Source organism: Hemicordylus capensis, chromosome 5 (assembly GCF_027244095.1).
Source record: "Hemicordylus capensis ecotype Gifberg chromosome 5, rHemCap1.1.pri, whole genome shotgun sequence".
NCBI classification, from domain to species: Eukaryota; Metazoa; Chordata; class Lepidosauria; order Squamata; family Cordylidae; genus Hemicordylus; species Hemicordylus capensis.
Window position 1 is genome coordinate 214777715 of NC_069661.1, and position 25347 is coordinate 214803061.

The following is a 25347-nucleotide window of genomic DNA, read 5'->3' on the forward strand; positions in this document are numbered from 1 at the left end:
AACGCTGACAGTGACTAGGAGTTTCAGGAGGAAATCAGGGAGGCGTCAAGGAGAGGCAGGGCTATAATAATGGGTGACTTCAATTACCCACACATAGACTGGGTAAATTCACAGTCAGGTAATGACAGAGAGACAAATTTCCAGATACGCTGAATGACTGTGCCCTAGAACAGTTAGTCTTGGAACCAACCAGAGAGAAGGAGACCTTGGACTTAATCCTGAGTGGCACCCAGAACCTGGTGCATGATGTCAGTGTCATCGACCCTTTAGCAAACAGTTACCATAGTCTGATCAAATTCAGCATACGTGCATGGAGAGAATCACCAAGGAAGTCTAACACAGACATTTTGAATTTCAGAAGAGGGAACTTCTCCAAAATGGAGTATGGTGAAAAGAAAGCTGAAAGGGAAAATCAGGAGAGTCACTTTGCTCCAGAATGCATGGCGTTTACCCCAAACCACAATACTAGAAGTCCAGTTAGATTGTATACCCAAAAGGAGGAAAGATACCACTAAGTCCAGAAGAATGCCAGCATGGCTAACAAGTAACATCAAGGAAGCCATAAAAGGGAAGAAGACTTCCTTCCGAAATTGGAAGGCCTGTCCAAATGAAGAGAACAGAAAGGAACACACAAATGGGCAAAAGAAATGCCAGGTGACAATAAGGGAGGCGAAAAGAGAGTTTGAGGAACATTTAGTTAAAAGCATCGAGGGGAATAACAAAAAATTCTTTAAATACATCAGAAGCAGGAAACCTTTAATAATTGTAAACCAGTTACTGAAACAGGCTTTTCAGGGATGGAGACTAAAGAACTGAGTCAGATAAAAGTGACAAGAGATGATGATCTAACTGTCTGGAAAAACTGAAAACTAACAAATTGCCAGGGCTGAGTGGCATCCATTCAAGAGCCCTCAAAGAACTCAGATGTTAAATTGCCAACCTCCTTGCTAAAATATATAACTCATCCCTGCAATCAGGCTCTGTACCGGAGGACTGGAAAGTAGCAAATGTAACGATTTTCAAAAAGGGATCCAGGGGCGATCTGGGAAATTACAGGCCGGTTATCTTAACATCTGTTCCAAGCAAATTGAGGGAAAGCATCCTCAAGGATATAATTGTAAAGCACATAGACGAACAAGCCCTGCTGGGAGAGAAACAGCATGGCTTCTGCAAAGGTAAATCTTGCCTCACAAACCTGCTGGAGTTCTTTGAGAGTGTCAACAAGTGTGTGGATCAAGGTGATCCTGTTTACATAGTCTACCTGGACTTCCAAAAAGCTTTTGACAAAGTTCCTCATCAAAGACTCCTAAGAAAACTTAGCAGTCATGAGATAAGGGGACAAGTATATGTGTGGATTGCTAACTGGTTGAACGACAGGAAACAGAGAGTAGGTATAAATGGAGAGTTTTCACAATGGAGGGAAGTAAGAAGTGGGGGTCCCCAGGCCTCTGTACTGGGACCGGTGCTTTTTAATTTATTCATGAATGATCTAGAAGTAGGGGTAAGCAGCGAAGTGGCCAAATTTGCAGATGATACCAAACTCTTTTGGGTAGTGAAATCCAAAACAGATTGTGAGGAGCTCCAAAAGAATCTCTCCAAACTGGGTGGGTGTGGAGAAGACAACTGCTGGCAGACACGATAGAGGTAATCATGCATGGTGTGGAGAAGGTGGATAGAAATTATTCTCCCTCTCACATAACACTAGAACCAAGGGTCATCCCATGAAACTGATTGCCAGGAAATCTAGGACCAACAAACGGAAGTACTTTTTCACACAATGCATAATCAACTTGGGAATTCTCTGCCATGAGATGTGGTGACAGCCAACAACATGGATGGCTTTAAGAGGGGTTTGGATAACTTCATGGAGGAAAGGTCTATCATCGGCTACTAGTCAGAGGGCTATAGACCACCTCCAGCCTCAAAGGCAGGATGCCTCTGAATACCAGTTGTAGGGGAGTAACAGCAGAAGGGAGGGCATGCCCTCAACTCCTGCCTGTAGGCTTCCAGTGGCATCTGGTGGGCCACTGTGTGAAACAGAATGCTGGACTAGATGGGCCTTGGGCCTGATCAAGCAGGGCAAATTGAAGGAAAGAGAAGAAGGGGACGACCAGCAGCAAGGTGGATGGACTCTATTACGACAGCAATGAATGCACCACTGAGAGACCTTAAAGGCCAAGTTGAAGACAGATCATCTTGGAGAGAATCTACTGTATGTGGTTGCTAAGACTCAACACCGACTTGATGGCACTTAATCACCATTAAATGGCCTTTCTTACAACTTGAGTAGACGGTTGAAATAAATATATGCTAATGTTCTTGAGCAATCAATGCTCACTACTTCTCCATTCCAGTATTTCATTACTACTGTAAGCCACAAGTCTGTGTCTGTTTGTGAAACAATTGTTCTGTATTTGACTGTAGTAATCCCCCTCGCACTCCTGTTTCCAAAAATAAGCCCTTTTCTCCCCAGCACTGAATTATTGAAAGATGTACATTCCAGTACATAGTTGGATGTGTGTGCCTTTTTAATGCATATGAAGCATTCTTTTGTTAGTGAGTGCTGCTCTTGGAAACTGCTTGACTGATTGAGTGCACAAAGAATGAGAAATGCAAAAAGATTTTTAAAAAATTAAGTGGCGCAGCAGATATGACAGTTTCTCTCTAAGTAATGGAACACACAGTTGAGCAGGTAACTACACTCACAAATACAGATGAGTGGTGTCCAGCTGCGGCAGCGGTCCCCCTCGCCCTGCCCTGCTCCCTCCATCAGATGCAGGTGTTAAGCCATGCCCCCCCTGTGTCTGACGCTAGATTCGGGAGTGGGTGGGGGTGGTTTAGCTCCCGAACATGGCTGCGCAACCCCATTCGGGATTTAGATCGAGGCCAGCGCTGCCTTAAAGGCAGGGAGAGCCGCTCCTTGCTGCTGGCCATTTAGTGCTGGCCATTTAATTCCTGTACGGGGCTGCACAGCCCTGTTTGGAAGCTAAACCATGCCCCTGTGTCTAACGCCGGATGCAGGGGGCATGTTTGGGCTGTGAGGCATGGCCCCTGAGGGGCAGCAGCCTGGGTTCTTTGAACCTGGTCACTTAATGGTGGCTACGCCCCGGCTGACCCTCTACAGACAGTATCTCCATCTTGTTTGGATTCAACTTCAGCCTGTTCTCCCTCATCCAGTCCAGTATTGCCTCCAGGCAGGCACTTGGGCCAGGGTGGTGGTGGTCATGCCATTTCTTGGTGAAGCTGGTATGGAGAAATAGATCTGGGTGTCATCAGCATATTGATAGCATCCCAGACCAAACATCCTGATGACCTCTCCCAACAGTTTCATGTAGATGTTAAAAAGCATTGGGAGACTGTATGGAGCCGTGTAGGAATCCCTCACTTTAACTCTCGCTTTTCAGAGCAACAGTCTCCGAGTGACACCATCTGGAATCTGCCAGAGAGGTAGGAATAGAACCACTGTAAAACAGTGCCACCCAATCCCACCTCAAGCAACCCAACAGGATACCATGGTCAATGGTATCAAAAGCTGCTGAGAGACCCAAAAAGATCAGCAGAGTCACACTCCCTCTGTCGAGCGCCAATTAGAGGTCATCTATCGGGCGAACCTAGGCAGTCTCAACCTCATAGCCCACCTGAAAGCCAGTCTGGAAAGGATCTAAATAATCTGTGTCATCCAAAACTGCCTGGAGCTGAGAAGCAAATGATGGGAGTTATAATTCAACAACAGCTGGCCAGCCAAGGTTGCCTACCCCTGTGCCTGTTGGAAGAAAGAAGGGGTGGGGCTGTGGCTCAGTGGTAGAGCATCTGCTTTGCATGCAGAAGGTCCCAGGTTCAATCCTTGGCATCTCCAGGAAGGGATGGGAAAGATTCCTGTCAGAAGCCTGAAGAGCTATTGCCAGTTAAAGTAGACAATACTGAGCTAGATGGGCAGAGGGCCTGACTCAGTATAAAACAGTTTCCAACGCTCCTTACTATTTTACAGATTTTTCAAAAGTGCAACATGCTTTTTCTAATACTTAATTTGTTTGTATTAGTTTGTAACTTCTGGAGGTTTATCCATGCAAGCTGCTAGAATGTATTAGTGCTTATATGGAAGCCCTAAACTCTGCAGCAAGAAGTTTTATAGCTGTTCTTGTTCCAGCAATATTTTTAGATGCCACAGATGGTCCTTTAAGACATTTGAAATGTTCTAGTATAGCCATTTATTTTATTTTTTTGGAGGTGGAGTGGTTTGTTTAGGTTTGGAATTTCAACACTCAGTGAATGTAACTGAATTCTTTAATTATTTTCAGACACTTTACTTCTACTACTGGGAATCTCCTATTTTCAACACTTAGTTTTATGGGCTGTTATCAGATCAAAGTCCCTTATAGTACTTACACCTGGTATATCATTACATTTTATTAATAACCTAAAATATTTTAAAATGTCAATGGGATATATACTAAGCAGATAATCTACACACAATTATTAAAGTACAAACAAAACACCACTTTCATGCCTGTTTTTAATGAAGTTGTGGCGGTTTCAGATACTTCCCAGCTTACATGGTGACATTTTAGAATTTGTCAAAAGGAGGTACTGAGTTGTGCAAAGGGATTTAATTTTCAATTGGCTTGCATCCAGCATGCTTTTGTCAAACTGTCCTCCAAAAACATGATTTATTTTTTATTTAACATATACTGTCCAAAACTTGCATCTCTGGATGACTTACAATTAAAATCAAACAAAATAATTTAAAAATTAAAATCATTAACAACCCAGCATTAGAAGTATTAAAACTATAAATCTAATTAAAATTCTGGGTGAATAAATATGTCTTCAGTGCCTTTTTAAAAGTTGCTAGAGATGGGGAGACTCTTATTCCAACAGGGAGCTCATTCCAAAGCCCAACGGCAGCAATGGAGAAAGCCTGTCCCTTAGTGGCCACCAGATGAGCTGGTGGCAACTGCTGATTAATCTCTCTATAATGACGCAGAGCGAATTATGTTGGGATGGGGTCCTTTCATATGTCCCACTTCCATGTGCAGCCACCACGCAATAGAAAACATTTGGGTTTCTCTACTGCCCACAGGGGCGGAGCCACCATTGGGCGAACGGGTTCAAAGAACCCAGGCTGTCACCAATCCGGGCTGTGAGCCCAGACTGCATCTGGCATCAGACGGGGGGTGGGGCATTATTTCAATAATAAAGGGGGCTGTGCAGCCCTGTTTAGAACCGAAATCGGCCCATGCTGCATTGGCCAGAGTGACTCTCCCTGCCTTAAAGGCAGGGAGAGCCGCTCCTGGTTTAGCTGCCAACGCAGCAGGGCCAATCGATCTCCCTTCCAAACGTGGCTAGCCACCCCCTACGTCTGACATCAGATGCAGGAGAAGGCCAGGGGGCTGTGGCTGCAGCTGCACACGGGCCGCCGCCAGCCGCTCTACGCTTCTGACTGCCCAGTTTCATGCCTAATTGTGCCGATTATTGTGTTAATTGGTAGAAAGAGATTGCACAATCTCATTGTATTAGCAAATTTTGTTGTGAAACTTAGCTAGTGAGGAATAAGATTTCATCATATGAGAAGCTAAGCAAGACTGGGACACTTTTATTGCTTCATATTGGGAGGGAAACAAGCTAAACCACCTGCTGTTATAACAAGTGGAGTTTATAATGCAATCTGATTTTCATCTTCAAAGTTAGTTCTTCAGAACAACAAAGACAGGACATGTTGTAAGCTGCAGATGATGTTTTCCAATTGCCATTGAGAGAGATCACAATACTGGGGTGGGTGGGGGCAGTGCTTTTCCTGATTAAATTTCAACCACATTTCACCGATGAGCACTGCATTTCCCCAGAAACACAAGAATGTAAGGAAAAGCCCTGCTGGATCATGTCAAAGACCCATTTAGTACAGCATTCTGCTTCATGCAGAGGCCAACCAGCTGCCTGCAAGTGGGGGGAAGAGGGCAATGCCTGCTCCCATTGGTGTTCCCTAACAGCTGGTGATCAGGGACATGCCCCCTCTGATCCTGATGGAAATATACAGCTATCCAAACTAAGATAATAAAATAGTAATTTGAGGGCATGCTAAAATGTCATATTCGGGGGGGGGTCCCCACTTGAGGGAAGATGTGCTCTTAAAAGCACAGGAGCACTGTTTGAATAAGAAAGTTGGCAGCCTATTAATCTGCCTTGCTTTCGGAACTCACTCAGTCATTGAGGTGGTTCAATTGTTCAATAAAGTTACTTGTTTTACAGTTTTATCTATATTGGTTGATTTATTTAATGACAACCCTATCCTTCTGAGGTAGGCTAGGTTGCGAGATAAGTGATTGGCTGAGTGAGTGGGCTCAAAGAACCCAAGCTCCTGAGGGTCCCGCAGCTCCACCCCTCCCTATTTGCCCTCCCATCATTTCCCTCATTCCAAGGGGCTTCCGGAGAGAGGGGCGAACATGGGCCCCCTCTCCCTTAGCTACGCCCCTCTGACTGGCCTGGAGTCACTCAGTGAGTTGCATAGCTGAATGAGGATTTTGAACTTCTGTCTCTAGAGCTGTGGTCCAGTACTCTAACTACTACAGCATACTGGCTCCATGTTGGTATAAGTTACATTGGCTATTGTCAGGATGGAACTTTGAGTGGGAGGGGGAATCCAGGGCTGTTCCCATCATCAAGGGGGCAGTCTCGTCAGAATTTAGAAACAACTCCCCCCGCCCCCCCCCCAGTTCTTGCCGATATGGTGAAACAGATAGTTGGGTTGCAGGAAGTAAAAGTTTGAGGTAGGGAGCTGTATAATAAGAGTTGGCTGAGACAATATCCAATAGCATGAGGATGAAGGGTGCAGGTCAAAATTAAAGCAAGGAGGCCAATAGCAATAAGTTCTCTTATTAAGGCCACTGTATCCCCTCCTTTGCTAGAGCTGTATATTGTCTTAGGTCAGGTGTGCTTCTTCTCAGTCTTCTTTCTTAGAGTCTATGTGGAATGTCTGAACCCGAGGGCTCTTGTATGCTGTGCCTGTGTTACTCTATCTATACCTGTGCCTGTACAGGTATAGATACATTCCATACAGGTATCTGTAACACAGAGAGGAGCTCCGAAACTGTTTGGTAGGCCTTTCCTCCAATCTACCATCACCTTCATTTTAGATCAGTTACGCTGAAGTCTGCCAACCTGTGTCCTGTTCTAGGCTGAGCTGGTGTCTCTGCCAAAGTAGAGATCTAGGTGGGACACAGTCCTCGGATAACTCTGAGAGTAAAAGAGTGAGGACTTCAGCTAGCTTGAGGCAGGCACTCAAGAGCTAGGCATGGCAACATACAGAAGGGATGCAGATTGTCAGGCAGGGTTTGGGGGGAGGAGTTTAATTCGGGCATAAAGTAAAGATAAAGTGTGTCCTGGCTACCACAGAGCCATAATCCAGACTTTATCTGAAGAGCTGGGCTCAACATCAGGGATTTCTGCACAAGTTTGAAAGCAATAGGAATCAGGTCACCTTGATTTTCTGTCTCCTCCTGCTTTGTGTGGTCCTGCCTCCTTGAATTCCTGCTTTTCAGGCTCCATGATCCTGATGTATATCTTCTGGCATTCTAAATTCACCAAGTTTCTGCCAGTATTTTTCTGTTTGTACTGACAGAATTTTCCTTCAATGATCTCCCACACAGGCAGCACACGCTTAATGCTTCTGTTCTTTTTACTCTGCTTTCAGGTGGAAGAGCAAAGGTGTGAACCTTAAATTGGGGCAGCTGCTGTCCAGTGAGCAGCCACACATCAGTGTCCCATCATGCCTCCACCTTGCCCCCCTCTGCTGTAATGCAGGTGCCAACGTGGCATTCAGTGCCAAGTCCTATAAGGGCAGGCAAGGAACAAACATGACAAACACGTTTTGCACACCTGTGCCAGCTCAAAACCTACTCAAAGTATAAAGAAGTGTTAATTTTCAATTGGGCAGGTCACATGCATGCACACAGATCTGGAAGGGTTTTTTTTACCCTTTTCCAAAGTGGCAGGTTTCAGAATGCTGTGTGTGCACTGAATAAGAATCCACCACAGTCTGGAGGGAAGAGGCGGCAAAAAGGTGGTGTTCCCATTGTTAATTTCCCCAAGGCTCTCTCCACACCTAAAGTCACAAGTGCTTCAGCTCCAATGTGGGCTCCTTGGGATACTGCTGTGCTGCAGGGAGCCATGGAGCCTTAGGGCTAGCCCTCATAACTGACAGCTGGGCAGGAGGAGTGCCTAGCCAGATTCCAAGCCCTGTGTGTGCTTCTGAGAAATTGTCATCAAAAATGAGGGAGGAGGAGGGAAATGTGATCATGTGCTACCTGCAATCGGGGTAACAGTGCTGGCAACCAACCTGCATCATGTACCCAGTGCTGTATCAAAGGTGGGGGGAAAGCACATCCTGCACTGCCCTACCCTGAGCAGTGCTAGCACATTATCACTTGCCCCTTCTCCTACCTCAGTTTTTGCTGACACATGACCATTTATCAGGAGCATGAAGGGGGCTGCCTTGGAGCCTGTTTGAACGCTCCTCCTCCCCAGCTGTTGATTGTGAGAACCAACCCTTGTTGGGTTCATCAGAACTCCTGACAACTGAGAAGTAATAGCTCAGGCAGTATGGTGTTGTTAATATGCTGGTGACACCCAGCTCGTTGGGTGATGATAACTCTGAGTATGGATGTTGTTATGGGCTTGAAGAGGCTACGAACTGAAGCTACATCTAGATGACAAAGGGATTCTTATATCTGGTGGCCACTGTTACATTTATTTGTTCTACTATCCCTGAAAAGCCACCTAATGGTGCAGCGGGGAAATGCTTGACTAACAAGCAGAAGGTTGCCAGTTCAAAACCCTGCTGGTATGTTTCCCAGACTATGGAAACACCTGTATCGGGCAGCAGTGATGTAGGAAGATGCCGAAAGGCATAGTCTCATACTGTGCGGGAGGAGGCAATGGTAAACCCCTTCTGTATTCTACCAAAGAAAACCACAGGGCTCTGTGGGCGCCAGGAGTCGAAATCCACTTGATGTAACACTTTACCATCCCTGAAAGAGGAAGTGCTTTTAGAAGGTGTCTGGTGGGAACTCAAACCACAGATTCAGGCAGCTGGGCCTAAATGCACTTTCTCTGCATCAACAGAATGGCTTCTAATACTACTGCCTGAACGTTGACACTAGCACTATCCCATACTGGCCAAAGATGGCACTGCGGCTCCACTGTAGTTAATCCAGATGATTTGGAGAACCAATAGGGAGGAGCTGACTGGCTCTATATCAGGTGGACCTTAGGTATCTCAGGAGCTATCATCAGTAGCTAGTACTGGGTTCTTCTGAAGGTAGTTCTCAGAGGTTTGGTTTAGTTTCTTTCTCCCTTCTCCACTTCTGACCAATACTAAAATTTGACTGGATGATTGAGGGTGGGGCATGGCCATACAACCTGTAATCTCTCTTTGGGTGCTCAGGGTTGTTTTTGCTTTCTCTCCCATCCCATTAATATATATCTCCAGTTTCTTCCCCCATGAAGCAGCTTCTCTTGCTCTTCTTCTGTTCTGCAGCAAAACTTCCCTTGAATTCATAAGTTTTGATGTTAAAATCCCTGATTCTGTCAAGGTCATATTTTGTACAAGCTGTTATTTTGTGACTGTCTTCATCTCCAAAATCCACCATTCTGTGACTGATTTTACCTCCCCAAGCTGCTGTTTTATGCTGTCTATCAAGGCTCTGGTGCAAAAAACAAACAAACCACTCCCAAAAACCTTGATCTGCCCACACCTGCTCTATAACTTTTGCTCCTGGTTTCTCACTCTGAGCCACTTAGCTTGCTAAGTAATAGCACAGATTATTGTGCTAGCTTATTCTAGTACTTGACCACCAGCTCCTTGAGCACACTCTTGACTTCTGATCCTTTTGATTCTTGTCTCCTTGCTCTGGAACCTGAACCTCACCTGTCTTGACCACATATTATTATTATTTATATTTTTTTATATCCTGCTCTTCCTTCAAGAAGCCCAGAGCGGTGTACTACATACTTAAGGTTCTCTTCACAACAACCCTGTGGTATGTGGTATATGCAACACATATGCTGTTGCTCTCCACCCGTTCTACCCTGTGTTGGAACTGAACCTTCAGTTGCCACTTGTGGACTTTTCTAAGGTCTGAGAACTTCTAAATCTGACCTTGCTCCTGGGATGCCAAAGACACAGCTATGGCAAGTAGTGTTTTCTGTAGGATTCTGTTGTAGAAAACAGAAAATATATCTGTTTTGCTAATATGGTTCCTTCCTAGAAAGATAATAATGACCTGGTCATAATTATTCTTGTTCCTACTGCTTAATCACTACAGTGGATTAGACTGTTCTTGAAAAGAAGAAACTGCAGTTGGTATATAATTTTTCCCCACCTTTACCCAACAAATAAGGAAGACAGATTTTACCAATAGCTGATTAGGTACCCTGGCTTCCTGTTTGCTTTATGGGCATAGTTCAAGCTGCTGGAACGCCCTAAATGGCCTGAGCTTACCATATATTAGGAAGTGGTGCCATGTGAACCTTTTCAGGATATGGCTCTTTCCCTGTCCTTCTTTGGGTGTGGATGGCTCTGGAGCTGTGGGCTGAGGTCAACACCTCCAGCATGATAGAGCTTCTGGCTATCAAGACTGTTGGCTCCTTCTGAAACAGTGTTAGGAGGAAACTGGATGTTTTCTTCTGACTTAGAGATCTTCTGAGGAGGTAAGTGGGCTTCCAGAGAAAGGGTGGGGTGGGACCTCCTAATTTTTAAAATGCTTTAGAACAAATTGTAGAGCTGGTATGGTGTTGTGACCATGATATGGGTCAGGAAGTCCTTGGACTAAATCCAAGACAAATGGATTCTCAGCTGGTAGTCCCTCATCTATAATATTATGATAAGTTTAGAATATGAAGCTTTCTTATACTGGTTCCACCTAGCTCAGCTTTGTCTACAGCAGGGGTTCCCAACCTGCGGTACTCCAGATGTTACTGAAATACAACTCCCATTCTCCCCAGCCACAACAAATTATAGCTGGGGATGATGGAAGTTGTATTTTAGCAAAATCTGGAGCAATACAGTTTGGGAACCCCTGGTCTACACTGAACTTTGGTGATTCTGCAGGATTTCAGAGAATGGTCTTTCCTAGGACTACCTGGAGAAGCCAGAGACTGAACTGTTATCTATACAGCACTTAAAGCACCTCCTATTTAATATTGGAATAATTGCAGCAAGTCTTACGGGAAGGGTGTAGTTAGAGCACATGATGTTTTACATGCAGCAGTGTGTGTGTGTTAGCAAAAAATAAAGTCCAGGGCAGATAGGTTTTATTTTTATTCTTTAATTTAAGCTCGAATGCTTCTGCAAATAGCTATTTTAAGAACTTATCCACAATAATGGGAATTATCAATTTGCTTTTAAAATACAGTCTCATAAAAGAGGAGTAGCTGTGATAAATTAGTTGTGCCTTAAAGGTGGTGCAGAATTATTTGAATTTCGGTGCAGAGATTCTCACTATGTTGCTGATTTATGATGAAAGAAAATACCAGATACTGATACACAATAACATTTAGTTTTATTTCCCCCATGATTGATCCAATAACTGATGCGTGTGTGTGTATATATATATAATTTTTTCTTAATTGCACAGGAGAGTTTGTCTGGCATGACCACTAGAGGTCATAGGATGTCAGAAAAATAAACTTGCTATGTACTATAGCATCATCTAGAGCAGAAATTCTCTTCGCAGGACTTCTCAAACTTGGGTCTTGGACTGTATACCTGGAATATCGTAATGCTGATTTCTTCCTCAATATCTTTTAATTTATCTGCTGTATTTGGAAAGTGATAGATTTAACTGGGGATATTTTCCACTATTCATTACATGTTTGAGGATTGAGAGGAAATCCTATGCTATGCTAGTACTTGAGAATGCAGAACCAAGGATTGATTATTATTTTGAATTCAAATAGAATACAAAGGTTTGATTCTGTGTTTTTATGTGGCACTAGCAAGAAAACTGCTAAAGGCTAACAAAGATTGGCAACTCAGTAAAATGTAACAGAAGCTAACAGAACATGGAGTGAGACCAGGTCCACATTAGAGGGGATGAAGCAAGGGAAGTAAACAGATCCATACCTGAGAGTACCACTTGTGGTGCCATCCAACAATAATACTTGAAGAGACATGGTACACAGCCCATAAGTCTAATCAAGGAACATCTGGAAAAAATGTTGGGGCAATGATCAGGAGAGCTCCCACCACAGTACTAAAATACTAAGCAGCATCTCTCTCTTTGCACACCTTGGGGTAATAAAGCTTTTGGTCTTAACTGACCTCTGGAGTGGGCTTCTCATTTTCTTCAGTAAAGTCTTATCCTCCAAGGCTATACAAGAAAGAATATAAAATGACTGCATTCCCTGTGTGCAAACAGTGGGCTTGAAGTTACCTTTGGTAAGTCTTAATTTTGGAACTACTGGTGCTGATGCATGCTAGAAAGCAATTGCATGATGAAATACACACAAATTATAAGGTCCCATTTAAACACTAGTGCTTTCTCTGGGTTTCACTTTCTATGTCTTCTATGTGCACACATGCAGAGAAAAGTATGTTAACCCAACAGAAAGCCACAGTCTATTCAATGGGCCCTTTGTTTGAAGAGGAATCTCTTGGGCACCAGCCCTAAATAAGTGCATGAAAGATTGTTCCTCAAACTATTCTGGCTCATGTGAAGAATAGCAAAGTGACCTCAGCTTATATTTTTAATTGAATCAGCATTGGGGGAGGGGAAGCAAGGAGCACAAATGTACAAGACAGGCTAATACTACCTGGACGGGACTGTCTGCTTTGACAGGTAGTAGCTCTCTCGGTCTCTGACGGAGGTTTCCCCAACCCCTGCTACCTGAGAATACTGTAAGCAAAAATGTCAGGGATAGCTCCTGGAACCTTGGGAGCACAAAGCACCAGTTCTGCCACTGAGCTGCGCCCCATCCACGGGAAAAGAGCGTGCAAGCTTCAAAGTTCCAGAGATGTATTTTTGTTATGTATATACAACATGCTTCCCACTGTGATGGAAATAAAGTAAAAGTGTTTTCCATGGCATCTTGCCCTATCCACAGGACAGTGAGATGCAGATCCGCGAACTCACCCTAAGCATGTTAACTTGGAAGGAAGTTTCACTCAGTGGAATGGTTGGGGCGAGACACTTCATACGGGTGTGCATGAAATGTAGCATTCTCAAGTATTGCAAAAACAACGAATAGTCCTATGGCACCTTTAAAGGTCAGCATGTTGATGATAGCATAAGCGTTTATGTATTAGCATTGAAATAAGAGGACTCTAGTTTGCGGAAGTATATGCTATAATAAATGTGTTGTTGATCTTTAAGGTGCCATAGTACTCTGGTTTTGCTGCCACAGACTAATAGAGCTGCCTCTTTGGAAGTTTTAAGTCGTGTCGGATGGGGCTGTGTAAGACTTTCCACGGATGTAGCCGAAGATACAAATATGCATCTTATTCTTAAAGATGCTGCAGGGAAGTTACAATTCACTCCACAGTTGGGTGCACTGTCTCTTTAAAAGTGCCTCCTTCTCCCCCCCTCCCCGCTTCCTTCTCTTCCGCCAAAGTGCCGAGCCTTCCCTCCTCGCCTACTGCCGATGACATAATTTCTATCTTTTCATTGGCTGTTTCCCACTTCAGTCACCTTTAGCACCCGGCCCACTTCTTTTTCCTCCCGCTCGCACCGCCCCCGCTCTGTCAGCAGCCCCAACTTACTCGACAGCAGTTGACGGCTGCCTGTGTCGCTCATTGGTCCTCGTTCGTGTCGATTGGATACGCGGCCCGTCAGTCTCCAGGAGCGGGTGGGTGGGAGCTTCCGTGGCTGTGAGGGGCGAGCCGGTGGCGCGGTGAGGCCGGGGCTTTGCTTTGCTGGGGCAAGTTTTCTCTTGATGGGCGACTCCGGCTAGGCAGGACGGCGGATTACCGGCAGCTCGGATGGAGTCGTGACCAGGTCAGTGGCTGGGAGACTGAAGCCGGCCGGCCTCGGCTGAGAAGAAACGTGCAAGGCAGGCTCCTGGCTTCCATCTATGGGGCAGGGAAACGCCCCTCTAGCAGACACGAAGCGGGGTTGTCCTGGCCACTGGGGAAACCTGGCCTTGGCTGGGGCACGGCGGGTCTTTCCTCCTCCTCCTCCTCTTTCCTCCTTCTCATGGTCTTAGGAGACTGGAGTGAATCCGTCCCGGACTGCGCCCTTCATCTGAATCGTCTCTCCCAAAGCAGCCCCGGCCGGTCGCCACCCCCCCCTTTCCTTTTGCAGTGAGTCACAGCTTGGCGACCCCTCCCATGACGGGCCGCCTCTTCAGTCGACGTGCCTGTGGCGTGCCCCCCCGCATCCTGGTTTCTTCCTCCCTCCCCATCAGGACACTGGAGATTCCCCCCATCTTCTCCTTTTCCAGATTTCCTTTGGTGAGGTAGTGCTGGTCCTCTTTTCTATCCCCTCTCCCCGAGCAGCCCCCAGGCTTCTGCCTCCCCCCCACCCCCAGGCTTCTGCCTCCGCCTTCCCCCACGCTCCCTCTGTCCTGTCATGCCACCTTCTGTGTGCTCTTACCGGTAACATGCTTCTCGTTTTCCTTGTTTTCTCTGTTCGCCATCATTAAGCTGCCGCATTCTCTTTGCTCTAGGTATATGCTGGAGTGACTTATTTCTTCTGACAAACCCAAAACCTAGTCACCACCTTATACAACTATGCATTTTTTGATGAGCCAGTTCCCTTCCCAGAACACTCCGATTGCATTTTAAAAGTATCCCAGCATTTCAAATGTGTCTGAGGAATACATATTTCTGTGGAATGTTATCAGACACTAGAGTGACTTGCTTGATGAGTCCCGTGTCTTCACACTGCTATAGTTCCATTCTGTTCTGTAGTGAGAGGTTCACATGCTAAATCTGTTGTATGGTAGCCACCCTTTTATTTTCATGAGTGATATCCCAGAGTGTGGCTTCCTGTACACTGTCCTCCTCAAATCTGGGGAAAGGTATATAAGGAATTCTGGGCTTCAGTTGGGCAAGTAGATCAGATAAAGTGTGCTGGATATATAGTATCAGTAGGCAGATAGTGCATGAGGATGCAAAGTCTGGCAGGCATTCTAAAGCGGGAAGAATTCCAGCTATTGTTCATTGGGATTTCCCTTCCACACCCATCTCAACAGTTTTCTTTTTCTACACACAACAGTATGAATTACATTCTTGTCTTTGTGCCTTAAACAGCCTAGCAGTTATGTGTCCCGGTGCTAACTTTTCTCTTCTAACACTTCAGGTTCTATGCACACTTAGTTGGGAGTAAGCCCCACTGATCTTAACAGTACTTGTGAGTAAACAAGCATAGGATTACATTGTTAATATCTCAGGATGAAGAATTTCTAGATATGAATGATGATGTGAAACAATTACTGGAAGAACTGTGTAGGCAGCCATATTCTTAATCTGTTTCTGATCACAAAGTTGAAGACATTTATGAGTCTCAAACACGTTTCTGCCTGGGATGTTATAGCTGGCAAGCTATTACAAATAACAACTGTATGTAGAAGAAAAGCTCTGCCAGTTGCATGAGTGGGACGAGATCAGTGTTTTGGGGTGAGATATTTGCCTGTAATAGGATTCTGGAATCTGCCACTGACCCTGCTATCTGCTGCTGCCACATTGAATGTGTCTCTGTCCACTTTAAGTATCTCTGTTCTGCAATGGATGTGGTGTATGCAGTTAACGAAAATCTTATTTTCAAGATTGTCTTAACCACAGATTTTATGTAAATTAATTTCATAATCTTTGCCTTTACCCTGAAACAACCCTCTGAGGCAAGTTGCTGCTGTTCCCATATGTGTATGAGAAACTGAGGATGACACATAATTACTTGTCCAAGAATCTGTAGCTGAGATGGGATTTAACTAGACTTGAGATCAGCTCTATTTGTTGGATATAATATCCTGGTTTGTATATAATGGAAAACTTTGCCTTCCTGCTATGTGAGTGAACACTGAAGAGCCATTGGCTTGTGCACTCCCCATTTCCATCTTTCAGGCATGCCAAAAGAGAGGAGGAGATCAAAAGCTTCTGCTTTTGATTTTAAATTCTCCACAGCTCCTTGTGTTATCCAAACTTGAGGAACAGTGATCAATGTTAACTATGGCTTGTTCAAACAAATGACTGTTAAACTCTGATTCCAGATCCTATTTTATGCACAAACCATAGTTAAAACTAACCGCAGTACGCCGATTTGGATGACGAATGGAGCTAGGCTTGCTTTGAAATAGTCTGCTTTCAGTTTTAATCTCTTTCTGCAGGATACATGGGGGAATATGTTTGCCTGGGCCTTTCAGGGTTCATTTATGGAATGAGTTTCCCATGATGTCTGAGCCAGGGCAGTGGCTCTCAAATTAATTACTATATACACATGATGTCATGTACAGGCATTATAGTGGCTTCACCAAGGCAAAATTACTGGTTTAGGTTGCCAGTTAGAATTAGAGTAATATGTGGATGGGATTGTGGAATGACTGATATTTTGGTCATCATCAGCTGGATGCTCACTTGGAAGTTCTTTCACCTTAGCTTTTGTGGGAAACATTTTATAGTTGCATGGGAACTTGTCTGCAGAAAGTGTCTAGGCATTACTGTTTGTGGCCAGAGCTGCAAATATTAACTTTTAGTGCTTAGAAACTGTTGTGTACTCCAGCATTATATATGTTATCCTTATCTTAATGTTGTGGTATGCCAGATTGTGAATGGGATTGGTTAACACTTTCAGTCATCTGAGCAATAGGGCTACCTTGATATAGCTCTAACTGACTTTATAGTCTTCATACAAACCAGGGCATTGGAACTGGTGTATTTTACCTATGATCCAATTTAGAATGAGCAGCATTATGTGTGATTAAAGAATAGAACAGTGAAACCATTTGCTGGGCCTGTGTACTCTGTTTCAAGAATACACCATATTCTTGAATAACATACAGATATATGTTAAGTAGCAGTGGAGTTGTATTGGTACAGTGACAGATAAAGAAATCCTGTGTTTTGGCAGAATAGTTCATAATGCAACCTGTAATCAGAATTAAAGTGGGTAAATTAAACGTGTTTTGGTGGGAGATTGCAGGTACTTTTCATGCTGGAATATAACAGTGGCAAAAAATGTGATAAGATGCATGTCGTCAATACCAATGGAAAACTCTGAAACGGCGCATGATTGTGGCAACATCCTTTGTCACTAGCGTTGGCCATTGACAGAGAGATCTCTTCTGAATTTAGTTAAATATTTTAACAGGGTGGATTTGATTTAAATCAAACTGATTTAAATCACGATTTAAATCACTAGCAGGGTGGATAAAAATCAAAAGAATCCGATTTAAATCAAAAGAATCTGATTTAAATAAAAAATGGATTTTTTTGATTTAAATCAGATTTTTTTTATTTTTATCCACCCTGCTAGTGATTTAAATCGTGATTTAAATCAGTTTGATTTAAATCAAATCCACCCTGTATTTTAAAGACTCCATTTCTGCTAGTGGCATCACAACAATGTATGGCAATGAATTCCATAAATTTAATATCTGAAGAACTACTCCTTATATGTTCTGAATCTACTGCCAGTTGATTCCATTGGTTGACCTAGAGTTCTAGTGTTGTGTGAAAGAGGGAACTCTCTCCTCCTTTCTTTCCTCATTGTTCCTAACTTTATAAATTTCTATCAGGTTGTCCCTCAGTTGTCAAGTTTTCCCAAACCTAAATATAGATTAAGCTTTTGATGAAGATCTAAGGATTTCCCTGATCTCTTTAGTCATCCACTTTTCTACCATCACCTTTTAGTGTAGTTAAGCTTTTATTCCTTTTATTGCAAAGGTCCTTCAGGCATTTCACGGCTGTTCACAGTTGTGTTTGAATGCATCATTTTCCTTAAACCAGATTGGGTTGAGGTTGTCTAATTGAAATTCAAATCAAGTAGGGAATGCTTTTATTTGGACCAACCAAAAAATAATAAAGTAGTAAGCAGTGAGCTTCTGAGTTCTGCAGAACTTTTCATCAAGCTATCTGGTAAGCAAGAGGACGCTGCAGAGGTAGGCATGTTTGATTTGTCATAGGAAGATAGAAAGCTGCCTTATACCGAGTCAGATCATTGGTCCATCTAGCTCAGTATTGTCTACACTGTCTGGCAGTGGCTTCTCCAAGGTTGTAGGCAGGAGTCTCTCTCAACCCTGTCTGGAGCCAGAGAGGGAACTTGGAACCTTCTGCATGCAAGCATGCAGGTGCTTTTCCCAGAGCTGCCCCATTCCCTAAAGGGAATATCTTGTCCTAACAGTCTGCAGGTTGTAAAGTCTAAAGAGGTAGCTTGGAAGGTTTTATGTAGACTTGGATCAGCCTCTGAAATGTGTGAGATGGTTTCAGTATGTACAGGGCTGCTTGGATAAAGGAATTTAAAAATGGCTGTACCCTCATAGTTTGGAATCTGGAAGCTTACTCAGTCCAGTCTCTAGTGCTTACTTGAAACTCTTAGGTTGTTCCCAAGGAAGAGATACTTTGGTGGGTGGGGGTGAGGGACCAGGGAAACAAGACATTATTGTCAAAGCATGAGATAAACATAAGTGTTGCACTAGACTGAAAGTCAATTGGAGCCAAAATTGGGTGTTTTACCTATTGTTAGAGGACACTTCACCTCTCAAAAGTTGCGTACCATTGGTGGTGATAAAACCCCTTGCTTCAAAAGTCCCTTCCTTAAGATAATTGCCTGTACATTGAAGCACAGAGTTTTGTTTTCAGATGTGTCTTTAACTAAAATGGGGAACTCATGTACATCTGAAGAGGTGGGAGGAACAAAGAGGTGGGAGGAACAACACACATCAACTGAATATCATCATCATTTCCCACCCCAGCCAGTTTCCAGCATAGTGTGTGTTGTTTGATTCTGCACAAGCACAGAAAAAAGTACAAAACTGGTACTAGTGGGTGCAGAATTCATCCTTGGTAGTGGATGAATAGTGCCCACACCATACTTTTGGAGATAACTTGCTTTCTGTATTTTGTTTCTTAGGCTTTTATGCTCAGTCTTGCCAATCTATTGCATCCCGCTGCAATTTAGTCCTTTGGATCTAACCCCATGAATCAGCATGGGGCTGCATGAATGAATGATGAATTCAGTCTTTGTTCTTAGCTTTGCAGTGTAATTACGTTAAAACGGCCTCTTCATATTTTTAAATGCAGCTGCTTTAATGTGTAGTTCTGAAAGTCATATTGGTCTTCCCTAGTGTATACAGATGAACTTGGTAGTATATATTCTAAAGTGTTTTCTTTTGCTTGCTCCTGAAGCAAGGAATGAACCCTTGTAAAACTTTTCTTAAACTTTTGTTCAGGGCACAGTAGAGTCATATCTTTGGAAGATATCCAGGAGTCGCCTCACCCTTGTTCTGAATTTAAAAAATTGTTTAGGAGTGGAGAAGACATTTTTTTCATAACTGAATTAAATGCTACTATACCTTTGGGGAAAATAATTTGGTGAATGCTTTTCTTAAGTATGAATTTAAACTTTTGACTGATTTGTACTAGTCTCCTTTCTCCCTCCTGGTCTCCTATCTTCAGTAGCTTTCCCCCTTGTTTTTTTTTTTTTTAAACTCGCATGGCGTTTTCCTGATGCATACTCTTTTTCTTTAAATAGCTACTAAGGTAAAGTGTGCCGCCGAGTTGATTTTGACTCCTGGTGCAGAGCCCTGTGGTTTTCTTTGGTAGAATACAAGAGGGGTTTACCATTGCCACCTCCTGTGCAGTATGAGACAATGCCTTTCAGATGCCATCTACCCATATCATCTGTGTTGGACCAAGGCTAATTGGCTCACTTGCTGTGCCGGTCCTTCTGGCTCTGCCACACACAGAGGGATGGGGTTGTATCTCAGAGGCAGAGCTTATGCTCTGTGTGCAGAAAGTCCCAGGTTCAATCCTTGGCATCTCCATGTGAGACTGGGAAAGATCGCTATCTGGAACCTTGGAGAGAAACTTCCAGTTACTGTAGACACAATTGAGCTAGATGGACCAATGGCCTTGGTAGAAGATAGTTGCCTCTGGTCTTAAGTTCATTAGTGGAAAAAGGAAGAGGAATGACTCTTGGGTTGTTCAAAGATGGTTATAATTGTTGGCCATTAGCACTGTGCATTTGCCTCATTTATGACCACAGTTCTGGTTTTTGGTGCATTTTCAGCTGTGGTATGGATTATTAATGATACTGTATGTCACACTGGAAAAGTCTCCTTTGGAATAATGTGCCTTTTGATCATCTCTGTGCAAGGATGATATATAATTCAGTGTAAAAATGAGAATTGCAGTAATTGTGAGCCTCATGAGGTGAAGTTAAGTTGATCAGGGGGTTATTGCTGTTGTTATTGGCATAGGAGCCATGGTGTGAGTGGGGTTGATTGAGATTTTAAAAACCCTCTAAGATCAAACAACCTAAGATCAGAATAAAAGGGAAAATAAGATTTCTGTGCATAACTTTAGACTGGAAAGAAAGTTTCCAACCATGTAGTGATGGAAATTCAGGCATGATTATTTGAATAATAGCATGTGCCAGATATCTTAATAGCAATGGAAAATGTTATGAATTATGAATTGGATTTAAAAACATTTGAAGGTGATAGCCCAGCCTCCTGTGCACCCACTACCCCAGGATGGCCCGCTTGATGTGGATTATAGCATTTTGTGGTGTTGTATCTGATTAAACAGCAGTGTTGTGGGGCTAATTTTGTTTTGTTTCGCTCATCTTATTCTTTGCTGTATTGGCATGTGGTGATGTGTATGATGCATCTTTTAGTGCCCCATTCTGTTCTTGTTGTACACTAAACTTTGGTTGTAATAGTTTAGAATTGCTTCATTGAAACATAACAGTCTTACCTTGGAGTGGGTAGCTGGGCTGGAGTGATAAATTAAAAGGTTGGATATTTCCCATGCAACTTTGGAACATTGTGTTTTCTTTGAATGCAATATATACTTTAAGGGCTGCTTTGTTGTCCTCTTCTGCACCTTTTCTAGTTTTATAATATATATTTGCAATATGGTGACCAGAACTGTACATAGTATGTACTCTAAATGTGACTGCACCATAGATTTGTATAAAGCCGTTATAATATTGGCAGTTTTATTTTCAGTCCAACACTTTACACATTGAGCTGCATTTGCCACTTTGTTGCCCACCCTCCCAGTTTGGAGAGATCCTTTTGGAGGGGAAATCCTCCCCTTGGATTTTACTAACAGAAATAGTTTGGTGTAGTCTGCAGATTTGGCCATCTTGATGCTTATCCCAATTTCTCGATCATTTATGAATAAATAAAAAAAGCACTAATTACATACAGATCCCTGGAGAACCCCACTTCTTCATTTCATTGCAAAAACTGTCCATGTATTCTTACCCACTGTTCCTTGTCCTTGAACCAGTTATCAGTCCAGATGAACCTGTCCCTTTATCCCATGACTTAAATTTACTTAAGAGTCTTTGAGTAACTTCGTCAAAAGCTATATGGAAGTCTGTCCATATATATGGATCACGTCTGTCCATATATTCAGCTGAACTGAAATATATGATGTGGGATGGGATGTAGGAGGAGAAATCACTTAGCATGCCTTAATGTAGCTTAAATATTATATTGAAATTCAAAGCTTTATGTGGAAATAAATTATTTTAAATAATCAATAAAACATATATGTACTCTTTCATACACTTGCTAGGATAATCATCTGAAAAACCTCGGCTGACAACATTCACAATCCTCTGGCAATGGAAGGAGGACTGCACGAGGAGTTTCAGCATCCCCATGCTGAAGTCTTCTTGCACAGTGGACAAGGCTTGGAGGAGGGAACAATTTCATGGTGATGCATGGTAGACTTCAGGGTGAAAGGGAATGATGAAAAACACCCTCTTCCCCCTCTCAAGTAACAACACAGTTGTAGTCTGGAATGTGCACTGCTGTGTGTTTGCAGTATAGGGGTGTGCACAAAACTGGGTTGCCTGGTTTGGTTCTAGTCCGGGCTGGACTCGAACTGGACCGAGCATGTTTGGCTTTGTGCACCCTTGAACATCCCGGTCAGGAGTTTTTTTTAAAAAAGAACTTGTAAAAAAGAAATATAACTCACCGTCTCCCAGTCTGGGGGCCTCTTTGTGGTCGTGGGGGGGGGCTCCAGAGGTCCCCCCTCTCCTCCTGGCCTCCATTAAGATCCAAATATCCCAGTTTGGGCAGTCTTTGGCCCATTCCGGGCCTCAGCTCCGTGGCAGTGGCCATTTTGGAGGCTGCCATGCATGGCCAATGGGCCTCTGCGTGGCCTGGATCTGGCTGGTCCAGGGGCTGGTTTGGTTCAGGGATGGTTTGATATTAAACCACTAAACTGGCCCTGTTCAATGTTGAACGGGTTTGATACCGAACCTGTTCGCGCATTCCTAGTGCAGTCGTGATTTGAATGGTGGTCACTGAATTTTTAGGTGGCCAAATATATGGTCTGGTTTGCAAGCTGATATTGGCTAGAACATTTTATTTGTATGTAATTGTTCTGTCTATGGTGGAGCTCTCCATATATGCATTTTAAATTGATTAAATTAGTGTTTGGGGGTGGGGATATGGGAGGGATCCTTGTGCTGGGTTTGCATTCTGGAAGTAAACAATTCTAAATTTTTTTTACCCCACATCTCTGATTGTGACTCCAATCTAGAATAATATTTTCCCAAGGAGCAATGACCTGTTTCTATCTGTGTTACCTCTCTTGATGATAAATGCATTTTCATAATATTTGAATGTGGTTTCTTTGGTGGGTGTTGGGACAAGCTTCTGCAAGTGATGAACTTGTTCCATTTGCTTTTCCTTTCTTGGTGTTTAATGAACGTTTGAAAAAACCTTCTTTCAGATTCAGAATACAATAACCAAACAAATTCAATATTCGTATTTCACTCTCATTGTCTCTCTGGAGATAGCTCCAGTAAATAATGGAGGCTTAATAATATCTATTTACACAGTGATGAGGTACTGAATACTGTTCATCAAAGTTTAGTTGTGTGTTTTCAGATTCAAAATCACTCTAGATTTGACATAGGTACAGTTTTGGGTGCAGGGAAAGCTTATTTTTAAAAATATTTAGAATAAATATTTTGTAAGTTAAGCATTGGTCTAATCTGTATGGATAATGAATTGGATGGTTGAGTTGTAGAATGAGCATAAACAGACAAGGCAATTTTAAATGTGGAAAGCCTTCAAGGTCAGAATTTAAAGGGGTACATGAAATTATTTTTGAATTTTTAAAAAAACAACAAAAATTGAATAAGCTATCAGAATGTTTGACCAGGTTGCTGACAGATGAACCAAGATTTTAAAATACGGATCTCATGTACCGCCAACAGGTTAAACAGTGTAACATTTTATATTGATTCTGTTCAAATGGAACTTAAAAAGAATAGACAGATTGATATATTTTCTGCATCAAGAAAAAATCAAAGTAGCTTTTTGCTTAAACCAACCTAATTGATTATATCTAAAAAAGCTGCTTTCATTTTTCATGATGCAGTAAAAGCATTTGATTATGTTGAGTGGAACTATGATAATGGTGTTGGAACACTTGAATTTAGAAGAGAAATGTAGTGAATCAATATGTACAGTTTATTCAAGACCTACATCACAAGTGTTTAACAGATCTCTCTCTGATAAATTTTGTCAAAGGGAGACAAGTTGTCATTTATCCATTGCTTTCCTCGCTTTGCATAGAACCATTAGCAATGGTCATTAGACTACTCAAATATTGATGGAATTCAAATGGGTGCATACTCATCAATTTTGTGTATACCTAGATTATACACAATATTTATGCTCTGATTATACACAATGACTTTCTCTTACTCCTGGCTGCATTGTGTAGAATTTAAGGATTTATTGGAAAATTGTGCAACAATCCTAGAATATAAAATTCAAACATGGAATTCATCCTATCTCCAATGCTTTTTAACATCTACATGAAACAGCTGGGTGAGATTGTTGGGAGATTTGGAGCAGGGTGTTATCAATATGCTGATGACACCCAAATCTATTTCTCCATGATGTTGTCGTCATCACCAGGAAATGTCATAACCCCCCTAAATGCCTGCCTACAGGCAGTAATGGACTGGATGAGGGATAATTGAAGCTGAATCCAAGCAAGACAAAGGTACTCATGGTAAGGGGTCATACTTTGAGGGATGCAATAGATCTTCCTGTTCTGGATGGGGTTGCACTCCTCCCAAAGGAACAAGTACATAATTTGGGAGTGCTTCTGGACCCAGGCCTTCCTCTGGTTTCTCAGATTGAGACTATGGCCAGGAGCGCTTTCTATCAACTTTGATTGATACGACAGCTGTGTCCGTTCCTTGAAGATAGTGATTTCAGAACTGTGGTGCACTGTCTGGTAACCTCTAGGCTTGACTACTGCAATGCGCTCTATGTGGGGCTGCCTTTGTATGTAGTTCGAAAACTTCAGTTGGTTCAAAAAGCAGCGGCTAGATTGGTCTCCGGGGTATCTCAGAGAGACTATATTATGCCTGTTTTAAAGCAATTGCATTGGTTACCAATAGGTTTCTGGGCATAATATAAAGTGCTGGTGATTACGTTTAAAGCCCTAAATCACATAGGACTGGGTTACCTAGGAGAGCGCCTTCTTCTGTATGATCCTCACTGCACATTGAGATCATTGAGAGAGGCCTGTCTCCGTATACTACTGGCTTGTCTGGTGGTGATTCAGGAGCGGGCCTTCTCTGAGTCGCTCCTAGGTTGTGGAATGCACTCCCTCTAGACATTTGTGGTTTAACATCTTTGCCAGCCTTCAAAAGAGCCCTTGACTCATTTTTTCAGCAAGGCTTTTCGTAATCTCTGAATATTTTAAATTTTTTAATTGCTATTTTTAACAGTTTGTTCTGTTGTGTATTTTCTTGTGTTTATTTTTGTCAACCGCCTAGACCCTTTGGAGTTAAGCGGTATAGAAATTAAATAATAATAAATAAAAATATGCCAAGGCCAGTCAAAGATAATATTGCAACTCTCACTTATTTATTGGAAATCTTCTTTATGGATATGGATAGTGTGTGGTGCAGTGGTTAGAGTCTTGGATTAGGAGTGGGAAGGCCTCAAATTCCTACCCAGTCAAACCCTACCCCAGGCCATGCAGAGGCCAATTGCGCAGGCACACGGCCTCCAAAATGGCCACTGGGCCACTGGGAGAAGGCTGAAAACCAGCCGAACTGGCCGGTGAGGGGGTATAAGTAGAGCTGGTGGGGTCAGGGGGAACCTCTGCAGACACCCCCCCGCTGCCTCCAGCAACTTGCCGGAAGG

General features: G+C 43.0%; 1 long non-coding RNA gene and 1 other non-coding gene across 2 annotated transcripts in view; both read left to right on the top strand.

The window, feature by feature from the left end:
• Positions 1-3784: 3784 nt before the first annotated feature.
• TRNAA-UGC (transfer RNA alanine (anticodon UGC)) lies at positions 3785-3856 on the top strand. Its single transcript has one exon. It is a non-coding gene; the product is annotated as a tRNA-Ala (tRNA).
• Positions 3857-13678: 9822 nt separating this feature from the next.
• LOC128326118 (uncharacterized) overlaps positions 13679-25347 on the top strand; it is a 33927-nt gene continuing 22258 nt past the window's right edge. Inside the window, exon 1 of the long non-coding RNA XR_008307850.1 lies at positions 13679-13988. This is a non-coding gene — a long non-coding RNA (uncharacterized LOC128326118). The remainder of the gene's footprint in view (positions 13989-25347) is intronic.